This window comes from Haematobia irritans, chromosome 2, assembly GCF_050003625.1.
Source record: "Haematobia irritans isolate KBUSLIRL chromosome 2, ASM5000362v1, whole genome shotgun sequence".
NCBI lineage: Eukaryota > Metazoa > Arthropoda > Insecta > Diptera > Muscidae > Haematobia > Haematobia irritans.
This window is the reverse complement of record NC_134398.1, coordinates 178,256,336-178,271,917: the sequence shown is the minus strand read 5'-3', so window position 1 is coordinate 178,271,917 and position 15,582 is coordinate 178,256,336. Positions and strand designations below refer to the sequence as shown.

The 15,582-nt window shown below is 31.9% G+C and overlaps 1 protein-coding gene across 8 annotated transcripts in view; it reads right to left on the bottom strand.

The window, feature by feature from the left end:
- The window catches only part of LOC142226759 (uncharacterized), a 323,175-nt gene that overhangs the window by 298,492 nt on the left and 9,101 nt on the right, over nt 1-15,582 (bottom strand). The window lies entirely within an intron of this gene.

Here is a 15,582-nt window from a genome sequence, read left to right as displayed (position 1 = left end):
ATCTGAAGCAATTTTAAGGAAACTTCGAAAAAGTTTATTTATGATTTATCGCTCGATATATATGTATTAGAAGTTTAGGAAAATTAGAGTCATTTTTACAACTTTTCGAATAAGCAGTGGCGATTTTACAAGGAAAATGTTGGTATTTTGACCATTTTTGTCGAAATCAGAAAAACATATATATGGGAGCTATATCTAAATCTGAACCGATTTCAACCAAATTTGGCACGCATAGCAACAATGCTAATTCTACTCCCTGTACAAAATTTCAACTAAATCGGAGTTAAAAATTGGCCTCTGTGGTCATATGAGTGTAAATCGGGCGAAAGCTATATATGGGAGATATATCTAAATCTGAACCGATTTAAACCAAATTTGGCACGCATAACTACAATGCTAATTCTACTCCCTGTGCAAAATTTCAACCAAATTGGGGTAAAACTCTGGCTTCTGGGACCGTATTAGTCCATATCGGGCGAAAGATATATATGGGAGCTATATCTAAATCTGAACCGATTTCAATAAAATTTGGCACACTTGACTATAGTACTAATTGTTCTTCTTGTGCAAAACTTAAAGTAAATTAGGGTAAAACTCTGGCTTCTGGGGCCATATAAGTCCATATCGGGCGAAATATATATATGGGAGCTATATCTAAATCTGAACCGATTTCTTTCAAAATCAATAGGGATCTATTCTGAGCCAAAACACATACTTGTGCCAAATTTGAAGTCGCATGGACTAAAACTGCGACCTAGAATTTGATTACAAAAATGTGTTCACGGACAGACGGACATCGCTATATCGACTCCCACCCTGAGCATTTTTGACAAAGACACCATGTGTCTATCTCGTCTCCTTCTGGGTGTTGCAAACATATGCACAAACTTATAATACCCTGTTCCACAGTGTGGAGCAGGGTATAAAATTCATTGCAAGCGTTTTACCTCAAATGAATATGCAATTACAGTTGTAAACCACTATTTTGAAGACCTTGAGGAAAACTATTTTAATCAAGGGATAGAATTGCTAGAAAAGCGTTGGACTAAGTGTATTGAAGTTTCAGGAGATTATATTGAAAAATAAAAATATTTTTGAAAAACGAACTATTCTCTTTCATTAATAGGCTAAGAAGTTTCCGAACCGCCCTCGTAGATACGCTAAATATTCTCCATACGTCAGATATCAATCGTAATATCTGTAAGAACAGGTCGCCCATTAAATTTTCCGACCACCGTGGTGCAATGGTTAGCATGCCCGCCTTGCATACACAAGGTCGTGGGTTCGATTCCTGCTACGACCGAACACCAAAAAGTTTTTCAGCGGTGGATTATCCCACCTCAGTAATGCTGGTGACATTTCTGAGGGTTTCAAAGCTTCTCTAAGTGGTTTCACTGGAATGTGGAACGCCGTTCGGACTCGGCTATAAAAAGGAGGTCTCTTGTCATTGAGCTTAATATGGAATCGGGCAGCACTCAGTGATAAGAGAGAAGTTCACCACTGTGGTATCACAATGGACTGAATAGTCTAAGTGAGCCTGATACATCGGGCTGCCACATAACCTAACCTACTTATTAATCTCGGTCTCTGATTTTACATTTCTAACTAAAATCTCTTTGCTATGCTCAATTATAAATACAAAAAAAAAAATAATTGATTAAAACCACATATCAATTTATAAATATCTACCACCATTAACAGCCATGTAAAAAGGACTTTTGTTGTAAATTATTATAATTATTATTATGCAATTAAAAGCAATTCAAAAAAAAACTACTTGAATAGAATAGATAGAATACATACCACAAATTCGTTTTAGTTTTAATATCGGACAGACAGACAGACCGTCAGACAATCAGACACAAAGCGTAAAGCAACGCATTTTGTGGTTGTTATCAATAAATGGATTTATATTTGTGGTCATTAAATGACAATTTATATGAAATTATTTTGTCATCGTGAATAATAAAAACAACGCGGGTATACCAAACGCAAAACGCTTATTTAATAGCTATAGGGGGATTTTATTTTCTTTTTCTGCCTTTTCTGGATAAATAACCTGCAATAAATTTCTATGACGAAAATCAATTTTAAATGCTTGGTCTTTGTGAAGTGAGGGGAAACACTTTATGCAGCAATGATTTGAAAAAGAGATAAAACACCCAAGGAAAGTGTTCAATTACACAGATCCATTAGAAATATAGCCCTTACTAGGAGAACACTGAACAAGAAACAAGTATATATAGCAGTAAGTTCGGCTGGGCCGAATCTTAAATACCCACCACCATGAATCAAATATAATAGTTTACTTTAAAAACTCTTCGTCTTAGCGGGTTACTTGAATTTCAGGGGGGTTGATGACAAATATTCACCCAAGCAAATCAGTTCAACCAGTACACTTCCCGAAGATACATTTAAAGATTCTACCTATGAAGACTAGATCAGACTAGATCAGATTCTGGATTTATAAGAACCAATTTGGTTTGAGTTTTCGAGAAATATCGTAGATTTTTTCCTCCATTATTTAAATGATTACGAGGAGTAAATTCTGGAAAATTTACTTTCAGTTTCAAGCAATTTTCATGATCAGTGCGCCTGCTATGCACTGAAAAAAGAGTTTTCTTTTCTGAGGAACGAAATTTTAGACAAGCAAAGTTTTCTTTTGACACAAATTTTAGAGACAATCGTTGAATCGCTTATCAAAAATTCGGATTAATTTGCTCTAAACGAAAATACTTTATAATAGCAATATTGGCATTAATATATACTCAGACAGTCAACCGCAATAAAATCCTTGGACTCTGTGTTCCTCAACTCGAAAACGGCCATCGACTGCCGCAAATCTCTCAATGAGATGGCTGAGCAGCACAATATTCACCTTATATGAGTGCCTGGCCATAGGAACATACCGGGGAACTGTGAAGCAGATGAGCTAGCAAGGCTAGGAACTACCTTACATATTCCAGGGGAACTAGAATCTGTTGGTATGCCTCTGGCTACCTGCAAGCTCTTACTGCGTGAGAAGGCTGTCATGATGGCAAATGTTCGATGGGAGAATTGTAAGGGTTGTAACGACACCAAGCAAATATGGCCCCATTTAAACTTAAACCGCACACTAGATATGCTAGTGTTCTCGAGACGCCAGATATCACTCCTGATATCTGCTATAACGGGTCGCTGCCTAATAGGCGATTTTGCAAAACTATTGGTGCGAAGTATAATGACTATTGTATGAGCTGTCATGATGCGGAGGAAAAGGAATCAATAAAACACCCCTTGTGTGAGTGTCCTACATTTTGTGTAAGGCGTAAGCAAATTTTAGGGGCATATAGCTTCAGATTACTGGCGGACCTGGAAAACGTTAACTTAAGCAGTCTGCTAATGTTTTTGAAACAATCTGGTTGGTTCAACAGAAGAAAATAATCGAGAAGGTTCAACGGTTAAAACTAGAAGTGCCCATATGTAATAATTACTTTTAGATAATGTGGTATCACAATGGACTGAATAGTCTAAGTGAGCCTGAATCTTAATCGGGCTGCCACTTTAACCTAACCTAACCTAAATACTTTATACGAAAGAGAAATTTTGTTTGTCTTAATTTTCGTTCCGGAGGAAAATATTTTTATACCCTCCACCGTAGGATGGGGTGGAGGGTCATTCCGTTTGTAACATATCGAAATATTGCTCTAAGACCCCATAAAGTATATATATTCTGGGTCGTGGTGAAATTCTGAGTCGATCTAAACATGTCCGTCCGTCCGTCCGTCTGTTGAAATCACGCTAACTTCCGAACGAAACAAGTTATCGACTTGAAACTTGGCACAAATAGTTGTTATTGATGTAGGTCGGATGGTATTGCAAATGGGCCATATCGGTTCACTTTTACGTATAGCCCCAATATAAACGAACCCCCAAATTTCGCTTGCGGATCATCTAAGAAAAGCAAATTTCATCCGATCCGGCTGAAATTTGGTACACGGTATAATTATATGGTCTCTAATAACCATGCAAAAATTGGTCCACATCGGTCCATAATTATATATAGCCCCCATATAAACCGATCCCCAGATTTGGCTTGCGGAGCCTCTAAGAGAAGAAAAGTTCATCCGATCCGGCTGAAATTTGGTACATGGTGTAAGTACATGGTCTCTAAGAACCATGCAAAAATTAGTCCATATCGGTCCATAATTATATATAGCCCCCATATAAACCGATCCCCAGATTTGGCTTGCGGAGCCTCTAAGAGAAGAAAATTTCATCCGATCCGGCTGAAATTTGGTACATGGTGTTAGTATATGGTCTTTAACAATCATGCAAAAATTGGGCCACATCGGTTCACAATTATATATAGCCCCCATATAAACCCATCCCCAGATTTGGCTTGCGGAGACTCAAAGAGAAACATATTTCATCCGATCCGGTTGAAATTTGGAACATGGTGTTAGTATACGGTCTCTAACAACCATACCAAAATTGGTCCATATCGGTCTATAGTTATATATAGCCGATCTCCAATCACACAAAAATTGCTCCATATCGGTTCATAATCATGGTTGGCACTCGAGCCAAAAGTAATCTACCAACATTTTATTTCTATAGAAAATTTTGTCAAAATTTTATTTCTATAGAAAAATGTTTCAACATTTTATTTCTATAGAAAATTTTGTCGTAACTTTTTTTCTATAGAAAATTTTTTGCAAAATTTTATTTCTATAGAAATATTTTTCAAAATTTTATTTCTATAGAAAATTTTGTCAAAATTTTATTTCTGTAGAAAATTTTGTCAAATTGAATTATATACGTATTTAATCGATCTTTTCTGATTTAATATATACCACGTATGGACTTAGATACAATTTAGAAGACGGTGCTAGGAGGTATCTTATCTTGCCATTGGCAAGCGTTAAGCAACTTAAGTAATTCGATTGTGAATGGCAGTGTTTAGAAGAAGTTTCTACGCAATCCATAAGCTTCGGCCTGGCCGAACTTACAGCCGTATGTACTTGTGTTTTTATACCCTCAACCATAGGATGGGGGGTATATTAACTTTGTCATTCCGTTTGTAACACATCGAAATATTGCTCTAAGACCCCATAAAGTATATATATTCTGGGTCGTGGTGAAATTCTGAGTCGATCTGAGCATGTCCGTCCGTCCGTCCGTCCGTCTGTTGAAATCACGCTAACTTCCGAACGAAACAAGCTATCGACTTGAAACTTGGCACAAGTAGTTGTTATTGATGTAGGTCGGATGGTATTGCAAATGGGCCATATCGGTCCACTTTTACGTATAGCCCCCATATAAACGGACCCCCAAATTTGGCTTGCGAGGCCTCTAAGAGAAGCAAATTTCATCCGATCTGGCAGAAATTTGGTACATGGTGTTAGTACATGGTCTCTAACAACCATGCAAAAATTGGTCCACATCGGTCCATAATTATATATAGCCCCCATATAAACCGATCCCCCGATTTGGCTTGCGAGGCCTCTAAGAGAAGCAAATTTCATCCGATCAGGCTGAAATTTGGTACATAGTGTTAGTATATGGTCTCTAACAACCGTGCAAAAATTGGTCCACATCGGTCCATAATTATATATAGCCCCCATATAAACCGATTCCCCGATTTGGCTTGCGAGGCCTCTAAGAGGGGCAAATTTCATCCGATCCGGCTGAAATTTGGTACATGGTGTAAGCATGTGGTCTCTAACAACCATGCAAATATTGGTCTACATCGGTCCATAATTATATATAGCCCCCATATAAACCGATCGCCAGATTTGACCTCCGGAGCCTCTTGGAAGACCAAAATTCATCTGATTCAGTTGAAATTTGGTACGTGGTGTTAATATATGGCCTCAAACTCCCATGCAAAAATTGGTCGAAATCGGTTCATAATGATATATAGCCCCCATATAAACCGATCCCCAGATTTGACCTCCGGAGCCCCTTGGAAGAACAAAATTCATCCGATTCGGTTGAAATTTGGTAAGTGATTTTAGTATATGGTATGCAACAACAATGCAGGAATTGGTTCATATCAGTCCATAATTATATATAGCACCCATATAAACCGATCCCCAGATTTGACCTCCGGTGCCTTTTGGAGAAGCAAAATTCATCCGATCTGGTTGAAATTTTGTACGTGGTGGTAGTATATGATATTTAACAACCATGCCAATAGTGGTCCATATCAGTCCATAATCATGTATAGACCCCATATAAACCGATCCCGAGATTTGGTTTTGGAGCCTCTTGGAGGAGCAAATTTCATCCGAGTCAGTTGAAATTTGGTACATTGTGCTAGTATATGGCCGTTAACAACCATGCCTAACTAGGTCCATATCGGTCTATAGTTATATATAGCCCTCAGATAAATCGATCCCCAATCACACATAAATTGGTCCATATCAATAATTGTATATAGGCCCCATAGAAGCGACCCCCATATTTCAATTCTGGCTCCCTACGTACTGTGCAAAAGTCCATATCGATTCGTAATTATTTGTATTATTTTGTATCACGTATGGACTAACTCACAATTTAGAAAACGATTTAAGATACCACAACCCAAGTAATTCGATTGTGGATGACAGTCTTTCGTAGAAGTTTCTACGCAATCCATGGTGGAGGGTACATAAGATTCGGCCTGGCCGAACTTACGGCCGTTTAGACTTGTTTTTTTTTTGTGTTCCCTTAAGAAGTTACATCGGTCTATATCGATGCCTTACCAAATGGATCGGTAAAAATAAATGCGATACAGATTTTTGAGGGTCTAAAATATTTACATTTTGGGGCAAATTGGATAAAAACTACGGTGTCTAGAAGCTCAAGGAGTTAATCGGCCTATGTGAGGCTAAACCAAAACATGAACAAAAACGACAAACATCATATTCGGCTGACCTATTTGTGGTCAGCCGGTTTCTAGAAGTCCTAGAAATAAATTCGGGAGGTAGGTCTATGTGGGGGCTATATCAAAACATGGTCCGATAATCACCATTTTCGGCAAATCTTTTTATTTTCGTAGAATACCTCTGACTTCCAATTTTAGAAAAATTGGGTAAAAACTACAGATTCTAGAAGCCCAAGAAGTAAAATCGGGAGATCGGTCTATATGAGGGCTATATCAAAATGTGGACCGGTACTCACCATTTTCGACACACGTCTTTATGGTCCTAGAATACTTCTAGATTTCAAATTTCAGGCAAATTGGATAAAAACTACGAATTCTAGAAGCCCAAGAAGTAAAATCGGGAGATAAGTCTATATGGGGGCTATACCAAAACATGGACCGATGCGGACCATTTTCGACGCACCTCTTTATGGTCCTAAGATACCTCTAGATTTCTTATTTCAGGCAAATCGGATAGTAAATACAGTTTCTAGAAGCCCAAGAAGTAAAATCGGAGATCAGTCTATATGGGGGCTATATCAAAGCATGAACCGATAGACACTATTTTCGGCACACCCTTTTATAGTCCTAAAATACCTCTAGGTTTCCAATTTCAGGCTGATTGAATTAAAACTACGGTTTTTATAAGCCCAAGACCCCAAATCGGGAGGTCGGTTTATATGGGGACTATATCAAAACTTGGACCGATATAGCCCATCTTCGAACTTGACCTGCCTGCAAACAAAAAAAGAAGGCTGTAGTGTGATTACAACAGACAGATAGATGGACAGACGGACATGCTTATATCTTTTTAGAATTTGTGCCTGATCAAGAATATATATACTTTATATAGTCGGAAATCGATATTTCGATATGTTACAAACGGAATGGCAAACTTATTATACCCCAATTACCATTCTATGGTGGTGGATATTCAAAGGCCGATTAAATACGTATGTAATTCAGTTTGACAAAATTTTCTATAGAAATAAAATTTTGACAAACTTTTCTATAGAAATAAAATTTTGACAAAATTTTCTATATAAATAAAATTTTGACAAAATTTTCTATAGAAATAAAATTTTGACAAATTTTTCTATAGAAATAAAATTTTGACAAAATTTTCTATAGAAATAAAATTTTGACAAAATTATCTATAGAAATAAAATTTTGACAAAATTTTCTATAGAAATAAAATTTTGACAAAATTTTCTATAGAAATAAAATTTTGACAAAATTTTCTATAGAAATAAAATTTTGACAAAAGTTTCTATAGAAATAAAATTTTGACAAAACTTTCTATAGAAATAAAATTTTGACAAAATTTTCTTTAGATTTAAAACTTTGACAAACTTTTCTATAGATTTATAGAACTTTGACAAAATTTTCAATAGAAATAAAACTTTGACAAAATTTTCTATAGAAGAAAATTTTTGACAAAATTTTCTATAGAAATAAAATGTGACACAATTTTCTAAGAAATAAAATTTTGACAAAATTTTCAATAGAACAACAATATTGACAAAATTTTCTATAGAAATAATGACAAAATTTTCTATAGAAATAAAATTTTGACAAAATTTTCTATAGAAATAAAATTTTGACAAAAGTTTCTATAGAAATAAAATTTTGACAAAACTTTCTATAGAAATAAAATTTTGAAAAAATTTTCTATAGAAGAAAATTTTTGACAAAATTGTCTATAGAAATAAAATGTTAACAAACTTTTCTATAGAAATAAAAGTTTTGCAAATTTTTCTAAAGAAATAAAATATTTACAAAATTTTGAATGGAAATAAAATTTTGACAAAATTTTCTATAGAAATAAAATTTTGTATAGAAATAAATTTTTGAGAAAATTTTCTATAGAAATAAAATCTTGACAAAATTTTCTATAGTAGTAAAATTTTGACAAAATTTTCTGTAGAAATAAAATTTTGGTAGATTATTTTTGGCTTGAGTGGAAACCATGATTATGAACCGCTATGGACCAATTTTTGTGTGATTGGGGATAGGCTATATATAACTATAGACCGATATGGACCATATTTGGCATGGTTGTTACTAACACCACGTACCGAATTTCAACCGGGTCGGATGAATTTTGCTCATCCAAGAGGCTCCGGAGGTCAAATCTGGGGATCGGGGACTATATATAATTATTCACCGATATGGACCAATTTTTGCATGGTTGTTAGAGACCTCATACAAACACCACGTACCAAATTTCAACCGGATCGGATGAATTTTGCTCCTCTAAGAGGCTCCGGAGGTCAAATCTGTGGATCGTTTTATATGGGGACTATATATAATTATTCACTGATATGGACCAATTTTTGCATGGTTGGTAGAGACCACATACTAACACCACGTACCAAATTTCAACCGGATCGGATAAAATTTGCTTCTCTAAGAGGCTCCGCAAGCCAAATCTGGGTATCGATTAATATGGGGGCTATACGTAAAAGTGATACAATATGACCCATGTGCAATACCATCCGACCTACATCAGTAACAACTACTTCGTTATCGTTCGGAAGTTAGCATAATTTCAACAGACGGATGGACGGACAAGCTTATATCGACTCAGAATTTCACCACGACCCAGGATATATATACTTTATGGTGTCTTAGAACAATGTGTTACAAACGGAATGACAAAGTTAATATACCCCCCATCCTATGGTAGAGGATATAAAAAGAGTATAGTGCCCTTTCGTTATTGTTTATGAAGATTCATTTGTAATTTTTTTATATTTTGCACTTTTTTTTTAATTTTCTTTATCTGAATACACATGTCCACACATACATAAAATGCTACTCTCAAGGCAAAAACAAATTAATTTAAATAATATTTCGACTTAAGCATATCAAATTTTTTGGCGAAGCCTCGGCATAGCCAAAACAAATGAACTCATAAAACAGTTTTCCAAAATAACATACAAATAGTTTCACAGAAATTGCTCTCTTTTGATTCTCTCGCTGTGTTATGTTGATAACTTTCGTCAACCCTCAATCTCTATTTCTTTCTCTATACTCTCTCTCTCTCTCTCTCTCTCTCTCGCTGTCGCTCCCTGAATAAAATATCACAACATATATATGTTTACTCGAATTTTGTAAATTTATATATGTTTACATTCAAACATATTATTTTAATGAAACATTGATGTCCCAAACACAAAATGTATTCTAACATGTGCTCCAAACATTTAATGCTAGTTTAGGAACATTACATTTTTACACTTAAATATATTGTGTTAAAAAAGTTCTGCCCGAAACACATTTTGTTATATCGGAACGTATGAAGAACCTATTTTTCTAAAAGTTTGGATTTAAAAATCTTTGAATTCAAATAAACTTTTTTGTTTGAATGGATAAAAGTGGCATGTCATGACAAAAAGGAGCAAAATAATAAAAGAAAGTAAGTTTTTTAAGGGCACATTAAAAAAGTCGAACAGAATATCTGTCTTTGATTATTTTAATCGTATTTTGTGGTGAGTTGGAAAATAATCCCAGTTGGAAAAAAATCTGTACCACTCACACGAATACCTTTCACAAAAAACCCCTAGAGAAAATACATTTTCAAGGCTAATATTGAAAAATAAATCAGTATTTTTCCAAAATATATTTTGTTTTGATTCATAAATAGGCTATGTACTTATCACACCACTTTCGTAAATTTTAATATTTCGAATTGGCTTAAGACTTAATTTAGTCGGTTTCATGTACTAACACCATCACATTCTCATGACATTTTCCCCAACTAGCCATAGAAAAACGTATTGCATTAATCTTCATTATTGTCAATGTGTTGGTTGGTTGGGTTCCTCTTGCATATTTACACTCAAATACAATCAGAATAAATGGAAGATTTTTATTTGTAAAATTAGTCTATTAAATTAAGTGTGATATCCAATAACAGTGACAACGGCAAGAAATTTCAATTCATGGTGGTGACCATCTCATGTTGCTGTTATTGCTAATGCTGTTATTGTTTTGTTTTAAGATTAAAGGAAAAAATTAAGACTATCATCATCATCATCGTCTTTATCACGTCACATCAAATCTTATCACACTAAATCTTTATATGGATGGAGCTATGAATAAGATAAGTTCATACCAACAAATTGTTGCACTGTATGTCCGTCCTTCCGTCCGTCCATTTTGTCCGTCTTTCCATTTGGTCTGTCTATTAATTTCGTCCGTCCTTCCGTCTATTTTTGTCCATCTTTCCAAAGCATTCTCCATATCTGTAAGTTCACTGGGTATTACTTTTCATAACCTTGTGCCCAGGCCACTACTAATCTTTTGTCACAATTCAATCCAATTACGATGGTCTAGAAATATGGCCACTCACATTGCTCCATTAGTGAAGGAAATGACATTAAATGCGGCGAGCAAGCGAGCAAAACTTGAAGATGGAGAAAAATTACTTTAGCTCTAAATTGAAGTATAGTTTCAGTTTCATGGTTTTTTTTTCGTGTGCTCTCGTAATTTGGGTCTCTGGGTCGTTTGGTCACTATCATCATTATCCATCCTGCTTTGGAATGATATGAGCTTCTCGGATCTCAATTTGACTTTCAAACGAAACAAAAACAACAAAATTGACCGACAAACCATTCTTGACGGTCAATGGCAATTAAGACAAATTGTCTTGTAATGTCAGAGGCTTGGCAAATGTTTTCGGTTTCGTTTTTGTTTTAGTTCTAGCTTCTATGCAACTAAATAATAGAGCTAAATCGTTTAGAGTCCAACTAAACTAATAACTGGCATTGAATCTAAAATGAAATGGGGGTAGATGGAGGAAATTCCATGTTCTAAGAGCATGGATGTGGTAGCGGCAATTAAAACAAAGTCTAGCTGTGAATTTTATTTTGTCTGCTAATTAGAAAATCTATTTAGTATGCAATGAATCATAGAAACGCCATACGAATAAGCAGATGGCATGGAAAATAGTTTCCTACATTCGGTAACAATTGCCAGTTTTATGCGGAAAACTTAAAAGGAAAATTATAGCAATATAAATAAACATCACTGTTAGATCGACCGGGCAGAATCTTAGGTATAAATTAAAGATCACATATTGGAACATTTTGCCACTCGTGCCATAAATAATCTACCAACATTTTAAACAAAAAATTTACCATATATCTACCAAATAAAAAATGAAAAAGTTTTGTCAAACTTTTATTTCTATACAAAATTTTGTCAAATTTTATTTCTATAGAAAATTTTGTCAAATTTTTATTTCTATAGAAAATGTTGTCAAAATGTCATTTCTATAGAAAATTTTGTCAAAATTTTATTTCTATAGAAAATTTTGTTAACATTTTATTAAAAAAAAATTGTCAAAATTTTATTTCTATAGAAAATTTTGTCAACGTTTTATTTCTATAGAAAATTTTGTCAACGTTTTATTTCTATAGAAAATTTTGATAAAATTTTATTTCTATAGAAAATTTTGTCACAATTTTATTTCTATAGAAAATTTTGTCAAAATTTTATTTATATAGAAAATTTTGTTAAAATTTTATTTATATAGAAAATTTTGTTAAAATTTTATTTCTATAGAAAATTTTGTTAAAATTTTATTTCTATAGAAAATTTTGTTAAACTTTTATTTCTATAGAAAATTTTGTCAAACTTTTATTTCTATAGAAAATTTTGCCAAAATTTTATTTCTATAGAAAATTTTGTCAATTTTGTTTTTTATAGAAAATTTTATGAAAATTTTGTCAAAATTTTATTTCTATGAACACTTTTGTCAAAATTTTATGTCTATGAAAAATTTTGTCAAAATTTTATTTCTATAGAAAATTTTGTCAAAATTTGATTTCTATGGAAAATTTTGTCAAATTTTTATTTCTATAGAAAATTTTTGCAAAATTTTAATTCTATAGAAAATTTTATAAAAATTTTATATCTATAGAAAATTTTGTCAACATTTTATTTCTATAGAAGATTTTGTTAAAATTTTATTTCTATAGAAATTTTTGTCAACAATTTACCTATATAGAAAAATTTGTCAAAATTTTATTTCTATAGAAAATTGTGTCAAAATTTTAGTTCTACAGAAAATTTTGTCAAATTTTTATTTCTATAGAAAATTTTATCAAAATTTTATTTATATGGAAAATTTAGTCAACAGTTTATTTCTATAGAAAATTTTGTTAAAATTTTATTTCTAAAAAAAATTTTGTCAAAATTTTATTTCTACAGAAAATTTTGTCAAAATTTTAATTCTATAGAATATTTTATCAAAATTTTATTTCGATAGAAAATTTTGTCAACAATATACCTATATAGAAAAATTTGTCAATTTTTTTTTCTATAGGAAATTTTGTCAATTTTTTATTTGTATAGAAAATTTTGGAAACATTTTAAATCTATAGAAAATTTTGTCAAAGTTTTATTTCTTAGAAATTTTATTTTCAAAATTGTATTGCTATAGAATTTTGTCAAATTTATTTCTATGGAAAATTGTGTCAAAATTTTATTTTGTCAAAATTTTAATTCTAAAGAAAATTTTGTCAAAATTTTATTTCTATAGAAAATTTTGTTAAAATTTTGTTTCTATAGAAAATTTTGTTAAAATTTTATTTCTATAGAAAATTTTGTTTCTATAGAATAGTTTGTCAAAATTTTATTTCTATACAAAATTTTGTCAAAATTTGATTTCTATGGAAAATTTTGTGAAATTTTTATTTCCATGGGAAAATTTGTCAAATTTTTATATCTACAGAAAATTTTGTCAAAATTTTATTTCTATAGAAAATTCTGTCAATTTTTTTAATAAAAAATTTTATGAAAAATTTGTCAAAATTTTATTTCTATAGAAAATTTTGTCAAAATTTTATTTCTATAAAAAATTTTGTCAAAATTTTATTTCTATAAAAAATTTTGTCACAATTTTAGTTCTATAAAAATTTTAGTCAAAATTTTATTTCTATAGAAAATTTTGTCAAAATTTTATGTCTATTGAAAAATTTTCAACATTTTATTTGTATAGAAAATTTTGTGAAAATTTTATTTCTATAGAAAATTTTGTCAAAATTTTATTTGTATAGAACATTTTGTCAAAATTTTATTTGTATAGGAAATTTTGGCAAATTTTTATTTGTATAGGAAATTTTGTCAAACTTTTATTTCTATAGAAAATTTTGTAAAAATTTTATTTCTGTAGAAAATTTTGTCAAAATTTTATTTCTATGGAAAATTTTGTTAAAATTTTATTTCTATAGAAAATTTTGGCAAAATTTTATTTCTATGAAAAATTTTGTCGAAATTTTATTTCTATGAAAAATTTTGTCAAAATTTGATTTCTATGGAAAATTTTGTAAAAATTTTCATTCTATAGAAAATGTTGCCAAAATTTTTGTTTCTATAGAAAATTTTGTCAAAATTTTAATTCTATAGAAAATTTTGTTAAAATTTTATTTTTATAGAAAATTTTGTTAAAAATTTATTTCTATAGAAAATTGTGTCAAAATTTTATTTCTATAGAAAATTTTGTCACAGTTTTATTTCTATAGAAAAATTTGTCAAAATTTTATTTCTATAGAAAATTTTGTCAAAATTTTATTTGTATGGAAAATTTTGTCAAAATTTTATTTGTATAGAAAAATTTGTCAAAATTTTATTTGTATAGGAATTTTTTTAAACTTTTTTTCTATAGAAAATGTTGTCAAAATTTTATTTCTATAGAAAATTTTGTTAAAATTGTATTTCTATAGAAAATTTTATCAAAATTTTATTTCTATAGAAAATTTTGTCAAAATTTTATTTCTATAGAAAATTATGTCAAAATTTTATTTCTATAGAAAATTTTGTCAAAATTTTATTTCTGTAGCCACCGTGGTGCAATGGTTAGCATGCCCGCCTTACATACACAAGGTCGTGGGTTCGATTCCTGCTACGACCGAACACCAAAAAGTTTTTCAGCGGTGGATTACCCCCCTCAGTAAACATTTCTGAGGGTTTCAAAGCTTCTCTAAGTGGTTTTACTGGAATGTGGAACGCCGTTCGGACTCGGCTATAAAAAGGAGGTCCCTTGTCAATGACCTTAACATGGAATCGGGCAGCACTCAGTAATAAGAGAGAAGTTCACCACTGTGGTATCACAATGGACTGAATAGTCTAAGTGAGCCTGATACATCGGGCTACCACATAACCTAACCTAACCTAAATTTTGTCAAAATTTTATTTGTATAAAAAATTTTATTTCTTTAGGAAATTTTGTCAAAATTTTATTTCTATAGAAAATTGTATCAACAAAATTTGTTTATAGAAAATTTTGTCAAAATTTTATTTCTGTAGAAGATTTTGTCCAAATTGTATTTCTATGTATGGAAAATGGAAGAACCTCTTAGTTGGAGAGGAAGATTTTTGTAAACTTTCTAAAATCTACCAAAACATCAAGAATTCTTCGAATCTACCAAACGGTAAAAAATCTACAATTCAATTTTTGGTAGAATTCCACAATCTATGGTAACAGCGCTTGAAGAGCCCCTTCGAAGAGCAAATTCCATGCGAGCCGATTGAAATTTGGTACGCTGTGTTAGTATGTACTCTAACATCGCCAGATTTACACCCCAGATTTACATTACGGAGCCTCCTGAAAGAGCGAATCTCATGCGATCCGGTTGAAATTTGGTACATGGCCTCCTATATCGATAAGAACCACCGTGGTGTAA